Source organism: Anomalospiza imberbis, chromosome 3, assembly GCF_031753505.1.
Source record: "Anomalospiza imberbis isolate Cuckoo-Finch-1a 21T00152 chromosome 3, ASM3175350v1, whole genome shotgun sequence".
Taxonomy (NCBI): Eukaryota; Metazoa; Chordata; class Aves; order Passeriformes; family Viduidae; genus Anomalospiza; species Anomalospiza imberbis.
The window spans coordinates 103440523-103458409 of record NC_089683.1 but is presented as its reverse complement, the minus strand read 5'-3'; the positions used below and the strand labels follow the sequence as shown (position 1 = coordinate 103458409).

The 17887-nt window shown below is 39.8% G+C and overlaps 1 long non-coding RNA gene across 2 annotated transcripts in view; it reads left to right on the top strand.

Annotated features, from left to right (window-relative positions):
• The first annotated feature begins 8670 nt into the window (after window positions 1–8670).
• The window catches only part of LOC137471669 (uncharacterized), a 139624-nt gene continuing 130407 nt past the window's right edge, over window positions 8671–17887 (top strand). For both annotated transcript variants that reach the window (XR_010997768.1, XR_010997769.1), the window contains exon 1: window positions 8671–8796. This is a non-coding gene — a long non-coding RNA (uncharacterized lncRNA). The remainder of the gene's footprint in view (window positions 8797–17887) is intronic.

Below are 17887 nucleotides of genomic sequence, written 5' to 3'. Positions count from 1 at the left end.
TGCTCGGTGTAACCGCGCTGTTTGTGTGTTGTACTTGGAGCAGCTCGGCTTTCCCTGCAGCATTCCCGAGCCTGGCTGCTGTTCTCTAGGGGGCATGCTTTCAGATTCCAGACCCAAAATGCCTACATTATACATAATGAAAGGGAGGCAAAAGCACAGCATTATCAGAGAGAAACTTAATTTCCCACTTATTCAATCAAATATCAACCAGATCTGATTAGAGGTGGCCAATTTTAGATGAACCAGGCAAAATACATTTACATAGGGGGTCCAGTTTCAACATAATTTCAGTAAAAAGCAATTACAAAATTACAGTCAGATGGAAAGCTGGTTCTTCTGGGTGTCTTGGCTAAGTGAGGTTGGAAGGGTAAAACTGTAACTTATTGTAGTGGATATTTAATAAGTGGTAAAGCCGCAGCACTCTCCACTTGAAAGTTAATTAAGGCGGTGGAATGACCATACTTGTACAGCAAATATGTTAATGGGTTGGCCATGGTAACTGTCACAACAAAGCCCAGTGAAAAATAATGGCTTTATGCATTGTTTTTGCTGATTGTTACATCTTTTAAAAAATGCTCTTATATTTTGTTTTGCATTGTTTTTGCTGATTGTTACATCTTTTTAAAAAATGCTCTTATATTTTATTTTGGTTTTGCTGTTTTGAGAAGTAGCATAGCAGCATTTAATTTCGGAACTGCTTAAAGTGATTATTGGAAACTAAGACAAATACTGAAATGCAGATAAAGGTTAAAATATTTGCTTATGTACTGGCACTATGTAAATGTCAATAAGTCGTGCATGTCAGGGAGACTTTCTCTTTATTTAGTTTTTTTTAGACAGGCTGTGTGATTATTAGAGTGTCCAATTCTTCTCAGAAAGCTTGAGCTAATCCTTTGTATATAGTATTTCATTTATGAGTGTAATTGCTGTGTTATTTTTGTTGCCGTTGGATAAGTGAATGTAGTGGCACACAGACTATCAATTGAGTGGCGTGCTTTAAGTGGATTAAATCTTAATTTTCCTCTAAGAAGTCTCCTCATTCAGAGTATGGTCAGTTCTGGCCTTCAGGGTTGATTTTGCATACTCAGTTCCCATGTATTTTGAACTTCTTTAACAGCCCATGTGAGGATGGGGCAGGGGAGCACGATTTCCCCCCTTATTTCAAGAAGCCTGGGGACAGCCTAACAAAAATAGTGGAGAGTTAGGAGAAAATGAAAATTCTCCATCCAACTCTGCCATACCCAGAGAAATTTGATTAGGTGGGCAAATGATGGTACCTGCAAGTGGATGGCCTGTTAGGGGTAACTAAGAAACCTGGCAACAAGGAAAGGATCTTAAGAAAAGATGGAATTATGGAGGATGGATTAGATGGGAGAAGAAAAAAAGTGTTCTTGGAGGGTAAGAAGTGATAGCACAACAGAACAGGAAGATGCAGTGCGTGTTTGCAGCAGCTGAAGGAAAACCAGACAGAGAAGGGAAGGAAAAGGTGAGAATATTTCCAGGTCATCCTGTCAGTGCAGGGGAGCCAAACGAGGCCCGGCTGCTGTGTTCCAAGGAAGCAGGCTGGTGTCAGCTTTGCTCAGTTAATGAGTGATGGGTTCCAGCTCCTGCGTGAGATCTGGAGCTGGACTCGAGTCTCAGCACACACACTACTGTGCAATGTGAGAGATGAACAGCGCTTGTGTGTGGCCAGTTCCAGTCAAGAGCAGTAGTAAAAATGTGCAAAACTTATCTGAAGTGGGAGAGCAATGCCTTGTAAAAGTTATTTTGGTTTGGGGACTGTTGCAGTGTATGATAGCCCTTGCTGTTTGTCAAGCCTCCAGTTATCCAGTTAACAGTTAAAAACTGTTTCAGTCTCTGAAGTTCTTCCCTTACCACCCTTTGCAAGGTTTTGTTGCATACTTTAAAAAGGCTCAGATAAACTGATGTCTCTCTATGATATCAGGTAGGGATGCCCTGGAGTTCCTCCCATACATGTATCTCTTATCTAAATAAAAGGTCTTTGGGGAAGGTGATGTCTCTTAATCCATGTTCCAAGACGAGTGTCCCACTTTTGCCTGAGATCTTGAGATGACAGTGAAATACAAATAATGATTGCAGCCATGCATAAGTGATTCAGTTCTGATTTTCTGAAAAAGTGTTCCATTTTACTATCTCATTCAAGAGCATGAAAGCAAAAATAGGCCATTTTGAACAAATGATGCATAATCATGGACCTTAAACACCTTAGCACTGAGCTCATACCTGAGGAAGGCTGGAATACATTCAGTACTTTATCAAGAGATATCCAAGTTGGTGTCAGATGACTTGTGGATTCTTCTGGAAGTTATGGAAACGTATAATGGGACTGTGTTTTGTTAACCCAAATAGTTTTGCATATAACTACTGATTCAGTGATTCCACTTTGTTTTAAACTGGAATATGTAAGGCCAGAGTGCCTCACTGGAAAACTTTTAAATATACCCAGTCTTCCTGAAGAATCATTTTAAAATAATCCATTCTCTTATTTTCAAAGAATTCACGTGGCAGGACAGGCTTCAGGTTGTTCTGAAGGACAAAATACATCCTGAGTAGCAGCTTGAATGAGAACTTCAAAATAATTTCCCTAGGGCTGATAATTTAGACAATTGAATTCTATTCTCCATAAACACTTTAAATGTCCTAGACAAGTGATAATACCTCTGTTGTCTTCTTTTTGCTGACTGCATCCCTCCTGGTCTTTACAGAAAGACCTCTGAACAATGTGGCTGGGGAATAGAGAGGTGCAGGGAGCTTGGGCAGTAATATTTTTGCAGTTCTGTCCACCGAAAAGAGAATGATGATTGTCTTTGCAACTACCCTGCTCTTGTGCGCTCTGTGCCTTCGCTCCTGTCTGACAGTTTCTTAGATCAGTTTTTGTGTTGCTCTATCATGTGGTGAAACTCTTTCAGCAGTGTTAAGTCACCTTATTTTTCATATTTTGCCTTGTCCTCCCCTGTTCCTTTCCTTCCCATGTCAGCTCCAGAGGTACAGATTTATTCTGCCCATAATCAGTTTCTGAGTCAGTTTGGGTGACCTTGACTCTGGCTGTATTTTTGTGACTTCTGTCTTTTCTCTTCTCATCCTCTCTCAGCTTTGCCTGTTTCAGGCTGTAAGTCTCTGCCTCTCCATAGAATTTTTCCATACAGGATATAGCCTGAGGTATTGTTGTTTAATATTCTAATGAATGTGTGCACAAGTGTGTGTCTACAGTACCAGAAATACCCAAAAATCTTTCTGGGCTTGTGGGATGTCAGTCTTTTGCTTGAAACTCCTTCCTCTTACAAAGTTTGCTCCTGCAATGTGCTGAGTTTTGGTCTGGACTGGAGAGCTCCAACCACGCACGTGAGTTTCTCTGTGCCAATGTAGCAAGTGTGTTGTTTTAATTTTGGGGAAAGAAGACATCAAACCCCAACAACACAAAACACAAACCCCCAAACTTTAGCCCATATGTGGGGTTATTTTATTCTTAAAGAGTTGCCTGTTTGTTTGCTTATTATTTAGATTTTTTTTTTTTTTAAACACACTCACAAACTTTGATTCTGAGATGACTCTCCAAGGCTTGCCTTCTGTCCTGTATGTTCTTGAATGTTTACATTCTCCCTGCTCCAGCATCTAAATGTATGAGGCTGGTCTTAAGATGATGGTCTCACTGTCAAATGGGAGTATCAAAAACACTTAGCAATGTGCTTGCAAGGCTCACAAAGCAATTTTAAATCCTCTGATAGAAGCTATCTATTATAATTGCACCAAGTACTGTTATTAATGTCTCCAGCCTCTCCATTCTGTTTCTACTCAAGCCATGCCCAAGAACAATTAGCTGTTTGTTTGACCCGCATTATAACATCATCTCTCCATTATGATAACAGTGGAGTGACTAAGAACAACACATCATCTTCAGATTTAATGGGGCAGAAGACTGTGAAGGGCCAAACCCATCTTGATTAAATGCCCTCAAGTCAGCAACTTTATGCAGAGGTGGATGTGGTGCAATGTGATTTCTGTGGCTCTGTCTGATTGTTACACAGAAATCCAGGACTGATACCAAGGCCGTTGCAGCAGATTAGTCAGAAACTGCTGTTGAACAGCGAAAATACTGGGGCGAGCTCAACAGCTCAATCTCTGCTGTCTTTAGGGGACACAAAATTATTTTACCCCATCTGTTGGTGTGCATGCAAATGAGAAACATTCCCTCTTCCTAAAATTCCTTGTGTGTGCACAGAGTGTTCATCATTAATGTTACCAGTGCAGGGACTGTTGCTTTGATAAGGTGATCAGGATCTGACCATGACAGGGACACAGTGGATGGACATAACATTGAGGACATCACAGTGCAGAATTCTCTGAGTAGAACTGTTGGGACGACCCCCTGTGAATGAAACTGCTTCTTGCCTTTATATATAGACTGTGTTTGTAGACAATAACCTGGAAATACATTGCATTCTGAGAGGCGAAGTCTAAAAGTGCACACATTGGTTCAACAAATAACATCACATTATCAGTTTTATTTTTCTGTTTATATTGAATGCAGAACACGTGCTGCGAAGAAACAAAAAGGACATGCATTTATTTTCAGGCATAGGACTTTGCAACCACTTGGGAAGAATATTCTTGATTGAGAACCAAAACATTCCATGATGCTTAACAAACCTGCAAATTGAAAAATCAACATCTGCCCTGTGTAGTAACATAGCAGGAGAAAGACCTGAAAAATTCAAAATACTCCTTAAATTATGTTTCAGTGCATTTATAAAATTACTATTCTCTGAATTAAGGCTCACCCTGGTTTTATATGGCAGCATCTGTTGTGTGGATGGACAAAATCTCCTCCTGTACTTGCTGCTGGATGGTCCCAGAAACATGGAGCTGTGTCTCCCTGAATGCTTCCACAATGATCTTAAAACAAACGGGATGCATCATTAAATCACTGAGGATGACCTCAGCTGTCCAAACCCCACACTCACCGTTCCCCTTCCTGATGGAATGTAGGAGTTTTTACCGGAGCAGCCAATGGAGGCGAGCGGAGCACAGTCCCTCTTCAGACAGAGGAAGGCACTGCTCTAAAGGAAACACAGAAACCTGTGATTATGCACTTACTGCAGTGCTGCCTGCCTGCTGAACGGCTGGGATTTTTTTGCTGCTTCCCTTATTTACATATCACAGCCATGTCTTTATAAAGTTACTTTAATAATTTATTAGATTGATCTTTTCAGAAATCTGCCTGGGCTAGGTGTCATTAGGAAAGTTATTTCAACTTATTTAGAGGTTTGTGCCCAGGTAGGGCATTTACCTGCCTCACTGCTGATATTCTAAAAATACCTCCCTGTCCATACTATTATCCATTCTTCACGTCCAATTGCTCTGTTATGGTAATAGTCAGAAGCACACCATGTAGTAATTACTTACAGCTGACTTAAGAAAAGAATATTCAACTCCCCCACTGTTCCACTAGAAGGTCTTTATGCGCTATTAACTCATTCCTGTTTATTAATACTCTACTGGTAATTCTGGCTGCTGCTTTTTAGGTTTGTAATAGGAGGACTATTAAACAGCAATTATTGACCATATGGGTTAGTGGATATTTGTGGTGGTTGTTGCATGGTTGGTTTTTTGTGGGTTTTTTATGTTTTTTTTATGTTTTTAGGTTGTTTTTAAGGAGCCACATCACAATATAGTGGTGCAACTTTACATCTGCCTGGGATTAACAACTTTGGCAGTGTTCCCCACCTAGAAAATGCAAATTCCATATTTCAGAAATATCTTAAACTGTGAAAATACAGAGCAATTTAAAAAACATGAAAACACTGTGCCAGACAAAGTGATTTTTTTTTTGTTTTCTCCCACAGTGGGGATGGAGTTTGAGTTCTTTTCTTTGGGGTTTTTGGGTATTTTGGTCTGTCTTTCTGTTTCTCTTTGTTTGAGTTTAAAAAAAAAAATTAGTTCTTGTCCTAGAATTTTGTAATGGTCAAGTGTAGATTTCAAACTAATCAAACTTCTTCTAGAAAAGTGTGAATTATAGCACTTTTAAGAACTAGAAATTTGCCTTCCTCGCTAGAGCTTGCCTAGTGGGAAGATTGAGGAGAGACAAAATTACAGCAATTATCTTTCAAATAGCTGGGCTGTAAAAATGGTGTCTTCCCCCTTTTCCTCTCCTGCCTTTTTTTTTTTTTAATCATTTTAAAATCCAACTGCAGTTCCTGCCTTTGCCAGCAGCCATAGCTGTCAGTCACTGCACTGATGATTCCTTTTCCCACTGCTCTGCACTGGGAAGGCCAAACCAGCCACAGTTTTGGCACCCACTCTCATTGTGGTGAGAAAATAAAAGACTTCAGCAGGGTAAAAATATGTAGCAGCAGTGAGAAAAGGTAAACATGAGTGTAGGATGTGGTGTAGGAGAAAAGGGATTTGGGATGTGAGTTGATTTTAATGCAAAAGTACTGGGCTGTGAGCAAATGTTTTGCAAAATATAGTCTCATTTCTCAGTTCTCTTTGGGGTTGTCCCTAACACCATTGAAGAGGAGTCAAACTTGGAAAACCAATTACTTGTATTTGCCACTGGCGTGGCTTTTTTTTAGAACTTTCTTAATCCCTTAATACTCTTCTTACACTTTCTTAGTGCTCCTACTTGTGTTTGACTTGGATTATGAGCCTCAGCTGTGTCACTGTGGTCCTCTGAGCTGCTGACCAGTAACAGCTCCATTTAGACATAATTGTGGGCACAGTTGCTTCTAGGGATTGTTGCGTAGTTGAAAAATCTCTGCAATTCTAAAATAAGTCAAAAATAATAATAAAGTCAAAATAAAGTAAAAAAAATCTTTTGGAATTTGAAATGTACTGCTTTATCACTGACTAAACACTGTTTTTGTCTTTCTTTTTTTCTTTTTTCCCCCATGTCTTTAACATTAAAATTCTTTCTTGGACTAATGAAACAAATTCTTGTGAGATGTGTCATACACAATTATTGCTTGGAATATGTATATTTTTTAGAAAAGCTGGTGCATTCCTTTGCTTTTAGGTCCTGAATGTTTAGTGATGCTTTTTTCCCAGGTGGCAAAGCTGATAGAGGAAAAACTGAAGGGATGTGTTCAGTAGAGAAGGATGGGACTGGTGGAAGGTCGGAAGTCCTTGCTCACAGACTTTTAGTCCTGCCTTGCCTGGAATAGCTGCACAGCACTGGCAGGAATCTGCTGAGGGACATTAGACAAGGGGGCTGAAGGTATAAAAAGGTGACATTGATTTTATTGCTCAGAAATATGGGCCAGTTAATTTTCTTTATGTGCCTGGCATCTTGGCCACGCTGCGGGATATTTTTTTTGCGCCTGGTGTAGTTTGTTATTTAAAATTGCTGTTTAGGTGGCGGTGTCATTTCAAGTTTGGAATAAAGGATAACTGGAAATCCTGAGCAAGGTGGCCCTTGGTGTCCAGCAGGACTTCAGTGGCTTGACTCTCATTTCCAAGTCAAACCTGCCCTGAAATAATTATATATTAATAAGAGAATGTTCCAAAATTTTATTCTTACACTGTAAAATTGCAGGTGAAAACTGGCTCTGCTGCTGACGTGTAGCTTAGGCTGGGAAATGAGTAGAGCATGATATTTGTTGAGAAGCTGGAGTGTAGGAGCAACCCCTGACCATGCTCAAAGAAAAATGTTTTGTGAGTGATTCAGCTCTTCCCTCTCTTGCAGGGGAGAGATTAGAGGTGCACTACTTTGTCAGTTCATCTCCTTAACTCATCATATATTATTTATTACAAGGATTTGGTTTGCTAAGCCTGTTGTCTTCTTTTCTCTTAAGATACCACTGACTATTTGATCTTGAGGGCTTATTTTTTATGATGATGGTGATTATGATTATTATTATTATGTACAGGTATGTAGAGAGGGAAGGATTTTGATCAGCAGCAAACCCCAAGCTTTTAAACATATGGACTGTCAGTGTTTTTGTCTTGTTTTGGCACTTTTTGCACCTCATGCTAATGGTGTGATTGTAGTTGGTTTAAATATATCTGGGGTCCCCTGTAGCCTTGATTGCAGGGGCTTTCTGACTGCTGTAATTCTGTGCATGGAGGCTCTTAACTAAACTGGCTTAGACACCTTGAATTCATTTGCAGGATTTGAAATATAAAAGAAAAATTTAAAAAATCTTTATACCCATCAGCCACATTTAATTTAAAAAAAAGTAAAATTTGTGATGGCCAGGGTTTCTTTTTTGTTTCTTTTTTATTTTTATGCCAACCCACCCCCAAGACTTATATACTAGTGAAAATGTTAACATTTAACCTCATTCAAGACAGCCAAAGTATTTTCACAGAGAGCAGGTGCATTCTTGGCATAGCTGGTGTTATATGGTGGATTCTTCCATTTGTCAAATGTTCAGAAGAAGCCTTTCATGTAAAAAGAAGGTCAGTCTTGTAAAAAAATGACTTGTATGGGCTAAAATAAAATTAAAAAAAAATAGGCAGGAAAAAACTTGTTCATATTGTTGGCAAAGTGAGAGCAAAACTGTCATGGGTTTGTTCAGTTGCTAAAGGGATGGTCTGATAATGTTGGATTAAAGAACTGGACTGTCTCCCCACCTGAGCCAGACATAAAAAGTTACAAAGAATATCAAATGATGGTGTAGCAATGTGACACCTCCCTGTTTTCTCCTCTCCTTGCCCCTCTCTCCAGGCAGCTGATGAGAACAGAGGAAAGAGCAGATCATGGCACCAAATCCTGCCCCGGAGCTGAGCAGGGCTCAAGGAGTGGCCTCGTGTGGAGGAGATGGAGCTCTGCAAACTGTAAGTGCCTGCTCCAGTACATTCCTTCACAAACAAACCCCCATATCTGTGGTAACTGTGTTTTTGGGCAAATTCCTTCCTAAATGTTGTTTTTGAGATCAGAGGGAAATATGTGCTTTGTAACTGGCTTTGGTCATTTGGGATCTACCCTTCCTCCCCTGGCTGCCATTGCACCCTTTTGTCCTTCCCTGACTGAAACGTCTTGGGTTCATTCTTTATGTATTCGGATAAATCTTTTGTAATGGATTTTTGGGTTTTGCAGCTTAACGATATCAAATCCTTCCTAAGATTTATTGTCAGTTTCACTTGACCTGGGGATCAGAACTTAGAACGGTTGATGGAATTTGTTGCAGAATCAGGGAATGCTGTGAAAGTTGCTATTTTTGGTTTCTGTTTTGCTGTATCTGGAGACCACAGATTTTAAAAAAATGAAATGATAAATAATGTTTTCTTGGGTGTTCAAAACATGATGAGTGTGTGTGTTTCATGAACTTTGGCTTCTGGACAAGCTGATTTGTACTATTCCCGATAAAGAGATGCAAGACATCCAAGGTTTTTAGCTTTTAGAATTTTAGAATTCTTTAAAAAAACCCTGCCACCACCTCCCAGTGAAGGTTATAGATTGCCAGAGTGAGAACTTCAGCTCCTGGTAATCACTTTGCTTTTCACAGACCTCGCTGAAGGGTTCACAGCCCCTTTCCAGCCTTGCTGGAGACACTTCTCTGTATAAGCAAAGGAGGAAAATGTGTTGGAGCTGGTGTGGACAAAATATTTATAGGCGACAGGACCGGTGTTATGCCTTGTCTTCTTTGTAGAATACAGAGTGGGTTTGTTGCCTTCCTTCTGCAAAGCTTTGAGGCTGTCCCACCACTCCAGCTCAGTGGAAGAGGCAGTCCCATGGCTGTGGGAGGAGGAGGAGCAGTCTCATAAATGGCATTTCATCCAAAGGGGGCCCAAAAGAAATTAAGTTTAGCGAAGATAACAAGTTTCATCAGTTAAGGCAATAAAGCACAGTCCTGGAGCAAGTCAATAACGCTCCATTGACAGCCAGTCAATATTTGTACTGGATTAACTTTTCAGGGAATGTGGAGATTTCGGGGGGTTTTATGTAAACACTGTAAATAGGCTGGGACACTAAAGTAGGGTTACAAATACCGTGTGTCAGATTAGATTAGGATCACTTCCCGGGAGCAGGATTTCTCCTACCACGAAAGAGATGTTTATATCTTGTGAAATGAACACAGATACAAATTTTTTTGTTTGTCAAATATATTCCAAAATGCTTCTGGGCAGATCTCATGGCAATGCTGCTCAGAACACTTCAAAGGGCAGCCTCTGTCTGAGGTCAGGCTCGCTCCCCTTCTGTCTGAGCTGTGCCAAAGCTGTGCCAGGTAGAGCTGCAATTTAGGTGGCATTGTGGCTCCAACTTGATTAACAGGAATGCTATACAAATTCATTTCAATTTTGAGCTTCATATAACCTGAAGAGCTATTAAGAAATATTCAGTATTTGTCATTCTGCTCCTTGCTGAAGAATCGGGCTGAGATATGACCAAAATGTGCTGGTTCTGATAGCTGTAACACAAGGTTTAGTCTCTACAAGTCTTCTTTACAATGCTTGGCAGTGACATTCCTGGCACCCACTTCTAACCAATGAAAAATCCATTTACCTTTTCCAAAGCTGGAAGCAAAGTGGAGAAACATTTTCAAAAGAAATTAGTAATTTACAGTGCCTTTTTTTCAAGACATTGCCCTCAGGTTTCCTGACTTGTTTTCTTATTAGAAGGATCTTAAATCACTGCAAGATTCCCAGTTCTCTAGAAATAATTGAGGGTGGTTTGGCCTGTCCTGCCTGTCCCCAGGCACAAAAATGAGGGCAGGCAGAAGCTGGCACTGCCCAGATGGGCGAAACAGCCCAAGTAAATCTGCTTTTATGTGTGCGAAACATGTGCATGGCTCTAGTGAAGTCCACACAGGTAACACATCACTAGGAATCCCTCTTACTGGAAAGTAGATTACTGCATTTTATTGTTCTTTCTTTTATTTCTCCTGCCCCTTTTTTTCCCTTAGAAAAGGTAATTAGGCCATAAACAGAGGTTTGACAACTAATTTTATCTGCAGCAAAATTAATATCGTAAGCAACAGATAATTTCAGCTGAGCAAAATTAAAAAAGATATATATAAATGACACTTTAAAACCAGAAAATCTAATTTTTTTTTTCCTTCTGAACTTTTCATAGCTGGTTCTTTTGATATGTGTGGAGATGCTCACTCATTTAGTGAACAAATGTTTTGCCTCTGTTCTGTTCCTTCCTCACCACCAGGCCTTGCTGGTGTTGGTCTGTGGTACGAAGTTGCTTTTAATTTCCTCTCTCTTGTTCTCTGGTTCCTTTCAAAGCAGAAATGATCTGAGGGAAAAGACATTGCTTTTCTTACCTCTAAATTTTCATTGACATTAATAGGAGGCAGGTGGCCAAGTCCCAGCGTACAGCTTTGAAAATTTAAGGTTTAACTTTTTTTTTTTTTTTTTTTTTTTTTTTTTTTAACCCTGGGCAGATTCTTACACTGCTGGAGTTGTGAATCCTCAGAAAAGATATTAAATATGCAACCATAGCATGTCAGCAGTGCCTAGAGAGTTTATCTACGAAATTATCGCCTACCTTCCAAATCTATAACCCTAAAATATTGATTGGTTAAAAGGTAGTGGATAAAGATTAACACAGCACAGCAGCAGATTACCCTAATCAAATAAAAAGACTATTAACAGAGCTGCTCACAGTTCTGAAGATGTTGGTTTGAAATACAGATGTCTTAACCAAAGTGCCATGTCTCATTTTCTGAATGCATTTTTGAATGCATTTGAATAAATTACCAAATAGAAAGAAAGCAGAGAAAAACTCTGCATGCTCCAGACAGTAAATTTCCGTTTATAATAAAATTATTTCATGCCTTTCAGTAAGTAGTTGGAACTTCTAAAGATCTATTCTATTGGCTAGTATGAAGTCAAGCAGTGGATTCTCAGCTTAGAAGGCTCCATAGGCACATGTGTGTTTTTAAACCTGTTAGGTTAATTTGGAGCTCTAGGTTCCTTTGGAAAACTGTCTTTGCTTCAGACCAGCACAGGTTCAGGTGGCTTGGAATTTGTCACAAACATTTTATTTAGCTTGTTAGCGTTCCATAGGAGTAAGCTACCGGGAATACCGCTTGGAAAAGAGCGACATTTGTCACTACTGCTTTTAGTGTACAGTGGGAATTTTTATCCAGCCAAAGGCTGAGCTGTGTTTTATCCCCTTGGAAGAATTTCCCATTGAGTGACGGCTGAGCAGGGATTGAGCTAATAACCCATGCCCTGGGTTATTGGAGGCATAGAGACAGCAAGAGAAAATAGGGTGGGTAATGTATTAATTTTCATCAGTTATGGACAATACTATTAAATTACTGACTCTTGTTGAAATAATGTGTCACCGATTAATAATGTCATTTCAGCTTCCCAAACTTTCCTACCTAAAATTTTTAATTCAGAAAGAAAAGATGTAAAAATGTGTGAGAGAGGTTTTGGCACTCTAACTCATAGGTATGGAGGTCTTTTGTTTTTGTTTGAAATCACACCTAATTTTAAGTTGCAGTGTAAATGAGGTTTTAAAAGTTTTTAACAGTGATGTGGATAAATTTGGAATTAAAATTGAGATCTGAAATGTTGTGTTGCTCCACTTTTAAAAATAAGTTCCCTTCTCATTTGCAATTAAAATGCCTAGAATCTGCATAAAATGTGTGAAATTAGAGATAATTGAAATACAGTAGCTATAAATATGTCTACTCCATTTGAAAAATAAATAAAATGTCCACTAAAAGTGTGCGAAAGCCGTACCCCCTTCTCTTGTTTCTCACATTTGGATCTCTGGCGTTTTTCACACTTTTATAGCTAATTTTTATTGCAAAACAATATGTTACATTTGTAGCCGTTGTGGGAATGCAGAATAGCCCCTGGCAGCTCTGTAAAAAAATGGAATGTTGGGAACACATTTAGAAGAATATAGCTTTCAATTTCATCCCCAGCACTGGTGTTGTGGAATCATATTAAGTGTGATCTAACAAAAACAAAAGGGGAAAAAAAGGAAAACAAACGTTATGGAAAATAATTGAAATGAGCTATTATTTAAAGTATGTTCATTTCCCCTGTTTGGATGTTTTCATAGTGTAAGTTGTGATGTAGTGGTTTTCCAGGAGTGAGACTCCAAACCCAGGTTGGTGCCATTCCCTGGAATGTCCTCTGCCACTCCGTCCACAGCTCTGGGGATGAGCAGCCACGGCCTGGTGCTGCAGTGGGTCAGTGGGCCCTGGGCAGGGAGCCTGGAGGAGCATTCTCCATTGTCAATTATTGCTTATTAGCCTGGGCTCTGGGGAGCGTCTGCCACTAGAGTGGAGCAGCATCTCACATGCAAATTGTAAAGAGCTTCTCTAACTTCAGTCTTGAAACTCAGAAAAATATTATTCCCATAACATCCTGTGCATCCTTCTTAGTGAAAATGCACTGCGCTGTCCTGTCATTTCCAATGCTGTGCCGTGTTTCAGCTCCTGGGGAACACCAATCAACTCCCAAAGAGCTGCTTTGGTGGGGAAATGGGCAGCATTTCAACTGCTCTGTGTCCAGCACAAGCACACACTGCAATTTGCTGTAATTCACACAAAACTGAATTGAAAGGGCCAGGTGAAGGTTACTGCCCTGGCTCCTCGGTGCTCCCTGTCCTGGGATATTATTTCTGGAAGCCCTGCTTTCTGGAGGCATGCCTTGCACAGGGAATTATGCCAAAACAAAACAGTTTCCGTGCAGGTATTATCCTGAGGGTAACAGGAATTCAGCAGGTTTTGATGTTGGTGGCTCTTTCAGTAGCTCTCTTCTTCCCTGCTGCAGTGAGTATCACAAGGGACTTTGTTGCACCCTGGCTTGGGAATTTAATATTTTTCCCCTACTTTCCTCTTCCCCAGCTCCCCCCCGCCCCAAGTGTATTTCTCAATAAATCAGGATACTGTATTTTTGACAGAGGTGTGGATGTGTAGTGGACTCAGGTGCCTCACTTCAAATCTTACACAATTCCTGATTTGGGGATAAGAATTACAAGGAGGAGGCAGATTTCCAGGATGTGTTTGAGGAGTGCTGAAATGTTAATGCATTAAGACTGAAACGGTGGGATTTAAATCGCTACATTGAGCTGCACATAGTACAGAGGGATTGATCCCAGAAAAGTACCAGAGAGGTTGTGTCTCATACAGGCCTAACCGCTATGGAGTCATTCTTCAGAGACAGACCAAGCGACAGAAGAACCACAGCCTTACCTGCAAGGTGCCTTTTCATAGGTGCTTTTTTCTCTCCTTTTAAGTTGTCCTCAAGGAAAAATAAGAGCAAAAAGTCCCTGTGCTTCTCACTGCACATCTACAGCACTTCATAAATAATAGTGGCTGTTTTAAAAGCAGGGGACAGGCAGAGGGTTACAATGGATGAAAGCTAGTTAGTGAGTTAGCCAGATAAATGCTTAAAAGAACAGCAGCAAAGATAATCCTGCATTTACTTCTGAGGGATTCACCAGAATCCAGATGACCCTTTTCTGTCTTTCCTGATCTGTGTTTCTTGAGTCAAAGGGCTCAGCAGAAACCTGAAAAACAAACCTGCAAACTTGGGGTATTGCTGTGATTTGTGATTGTGCCTCCTTCGGCTCCTCGGTTCCATTTCAGAGTATCTCAGTTAAACCTTGTGTCCAGCACGGGGTGGCTTTGGAGGGAGCTGTGGCAGAGACTCCCTGGCAGACACAGGCACTGGTTCTCTCTAAACTTACTGAGTGACATGTGCAAAATTGATCATTTCAAGAGCCTTTTGTATAACACAAAACTTCAAGCAGAGAACCCAAGGCATTTCCTTTCATCAACCTGGTTCTAATTTGATCAAAGCACGAAAAAATTCAACCCGCCTTATTTCCTGTCCAGTTCTTTTACACTTTACAGCACATTATATATCAGTCTCATATCCCTGAATTTTAAGAAGCAACCAGTTATATAATTGGATCAACAGTTGCCAATCACTCCAGCACAGCACTGCATTATTACTAAGCTGACTATAATTTTGAAGCTCTTTTTTTATTATGCGTATGACTATATTATCACTGTATACATATTAGGACAGCTGAATGAGCCCCTCAAGGAAAATAAGGGTTCAAATAACTTTGAGAAGGGAGAGAGATGAACAGAATTGAGGATTCACCCCTGTTACAACTGTGGTGCCTCATGGCACAGTTCCAGGAGAAAGGAAAAGAACAGTAGCCGTGTGCTGTCTGTGAATCCTGCCCACAAATCAGAAAATTGCAATGCTGCTGAAGTGGGCCATCTTGCATGCTTAAGCAAATTAAAAATGAAATGCTTTTTCTGCTCTCAAATGTGGTGGATCGCAGAGGAATTTTGCAATATGCGAGTCTTTAAATCCAGTTCCTTTGCTCACAAAGCTCCCTCCTCCCCACAGACACCTGCGCACGCAAGTTCAGAATAAACCACTATGGCTTTGCACTGCTCCTTCCTGAAGAGCTAGGTAGTTGTCATTTGCATGTGACAAAAGCAGGCGCTGCTTCATGTCAGTAATTTGCACAATTATGTAAGAGAGTTAAAAACGTCGGGTAAATAGTAGTATTTCCCCCTGAAGCCCAGGAAGTCAGAGTTCTTTGGAATACCTTGAACCCTGTCTCAGTAGTAGCTCCTTAAATAAAAGTGAGTGACAGCCTGTTAGAAAACTCCATGTTTTATACCATTAATTTACAGATAAGGATTGTTAGTCAAATAAACATTTAATTCTCAACAGCCTGAATGTTTCAATACCTTGTAGCAAACAAATACATAGAATGTACACAATGGCAAACAAATTACAGAAATATTCCATAGAGTTGCCATACGAACTCATAACCTCTTAGGTAAAGGTGAATGACTATTGATGGATTTTTTTTATTGTAAGGACCTCCCTTCTTTTTTGTTGTTCTGTGCAATTCATTTGTATGCATTAGCTTGAAAGAATTAAACCTGTAAATCATAGCTTAGACAATAATAATATAAAGAAAACATTATGATTCTTTCTGGTTTTGCCACTCCAAACTCGGACATTTACCTGTTTCTGTTTCGGCTTTTTTTCTCTCTGAGCATACACACAGAGTCATGAATATTTGTAGATATTGTTAGGTATAAATGTGTTTTGTAGGAACATACACACGTGTTTCCAGTATAAACATTTTAAAAAGGGCATTAATTTCATACATTTTACATATCTGTAGGCACAGGCAGACAAAAGCATACATGCATAAAAATGTAATGTCTCTCCTCAGCAGTCAGATTCTGTGCCCTACAGGACTTCACCAGGAAAAACTCAAAAGCAAAATACAGTTTTAAGCACCTTACTGTAGTTAAAATTGTCCAGTGATTTTTTGACAAAGTAATGAAATTCAGGTGAAAGTAAGCCTGAATTTGGAAGTCGAGGGGGCTTCAGTAGGAGGTTTGGGTAGTTGTTTATTTGTTTTTTGATGGGTTTTTTGTGTGGGTTTTTTGTATGGTTTTTTTTTTGGGTTTGTTTTTTTTTTTTGTGGTGGCCAGTGTTCCCTTCATGTCTTACTTTTTTAAATCTCAGATCAGAGTAGGTGCCTGGCCCTTCATGCCCCTGCACCTTGTCCACAGGCTGATAAAATGAAGTAAGTGTCTTATCACTTTTGCAGCCTGCTTTACAGTACCATATCTTTTTCTTTAGCTATTCCTGCTGTGTTTTTAAGTAATGCAACAAAACCACGTAAGCACCTTCCTGTATGAAGCTGGTTGTTGCATGAGGAGCGTGGTCATCTTCAGCTGCCGCGGTGTCCTTTAAAACCCCCCCCAGCCCAGAGACAAAGCCAGCCCCGTGCAGTTGCTCTGTGTGTGCAAGTGTATGCATGCAAACAGAACTCAATCTGTTACAAACACAGAAATTGGATCAGCTGAGAAACAAGCCCTGTGCCCTCGTCCTCCCCCTCTGCCCATCCCTAGGATAATAGGAGAATTGAAATTCCTATTTCCAGACTCACTACAGATTAATATGGTTCAGCATAGATACTTATTTCTCTGATAGTTTCCCATGCATCTTCCCAGTGAAGTTGATAGAAATTACTCCAGCAGAATGCGTAAAGCAGATGTTATCCCATTAATTAGCTCTGGACCTGAGCAGGCTCAAGACTTTTCCATTTTCAGGCCGATAGGAATTGGTCCCAGTGAGCGTGCTCCATATCCACATTTAGTATCATCTCATAAACAGCACTGAAAACACAGCAGGCCCTTGATGAAGATACATTAGCTTATTTCTAATTTAAAGTTATGTTGCTTAACCTTAATGTAATTGGTCACTGGTGACCAACTGTTTGTATAGTGAGTTGATGACCAAAGAGCTGTAATAAATTATAAAACTTACTGCTTAAATAGAGGGAATGACTGTTCTGTTAAAAGCCTCGCTTGTAATAATGGTAAAATAATTACAGCTCAAAGGAAGAGCCTTGGATCTGATAAAGCTACCAAAGTCTTTCAGATGAAGGTGTTTTCATTCTGCTTTAAAGGACATGTAGAAAATATAATTTTTTAACTCTCAGTGCAGTGTTTTACGTTGGCTGAATAGTCAACATTCAAAGCTCAACCTAATATTGATTAAAAATAAATTGGTAAATCAAGATACTTTCTTTTTGAGGGGTTGTGGGGATTAAAGTAATTAACCAATTTCAGTGGTTAACAAGAAACAAAAGAAATTTGCACAAATAATTATATTCTGTACATCAATTCAAAGTCACTGCTAGACATGTGTTAGAGAAGCGTTGATTAGCTGGTTGAATAACTAGGATAATAATCAACTATGGAAGTAAGTAATTGACACAACTTTAATGTTTAATAATGAAAAGCATGCCAGGGGCAAAATTAAGAGAAATCTGCTTTCTGAGACCCAGTTCAGACCTAAAACTTCTTAGGCCAAATATACCAATTTACTGGAGATTCCTGAACTGCTTCTGCAGTGCTGTAGCACAAGTAACAGGTGTGGTTAAATGGCACAAGTG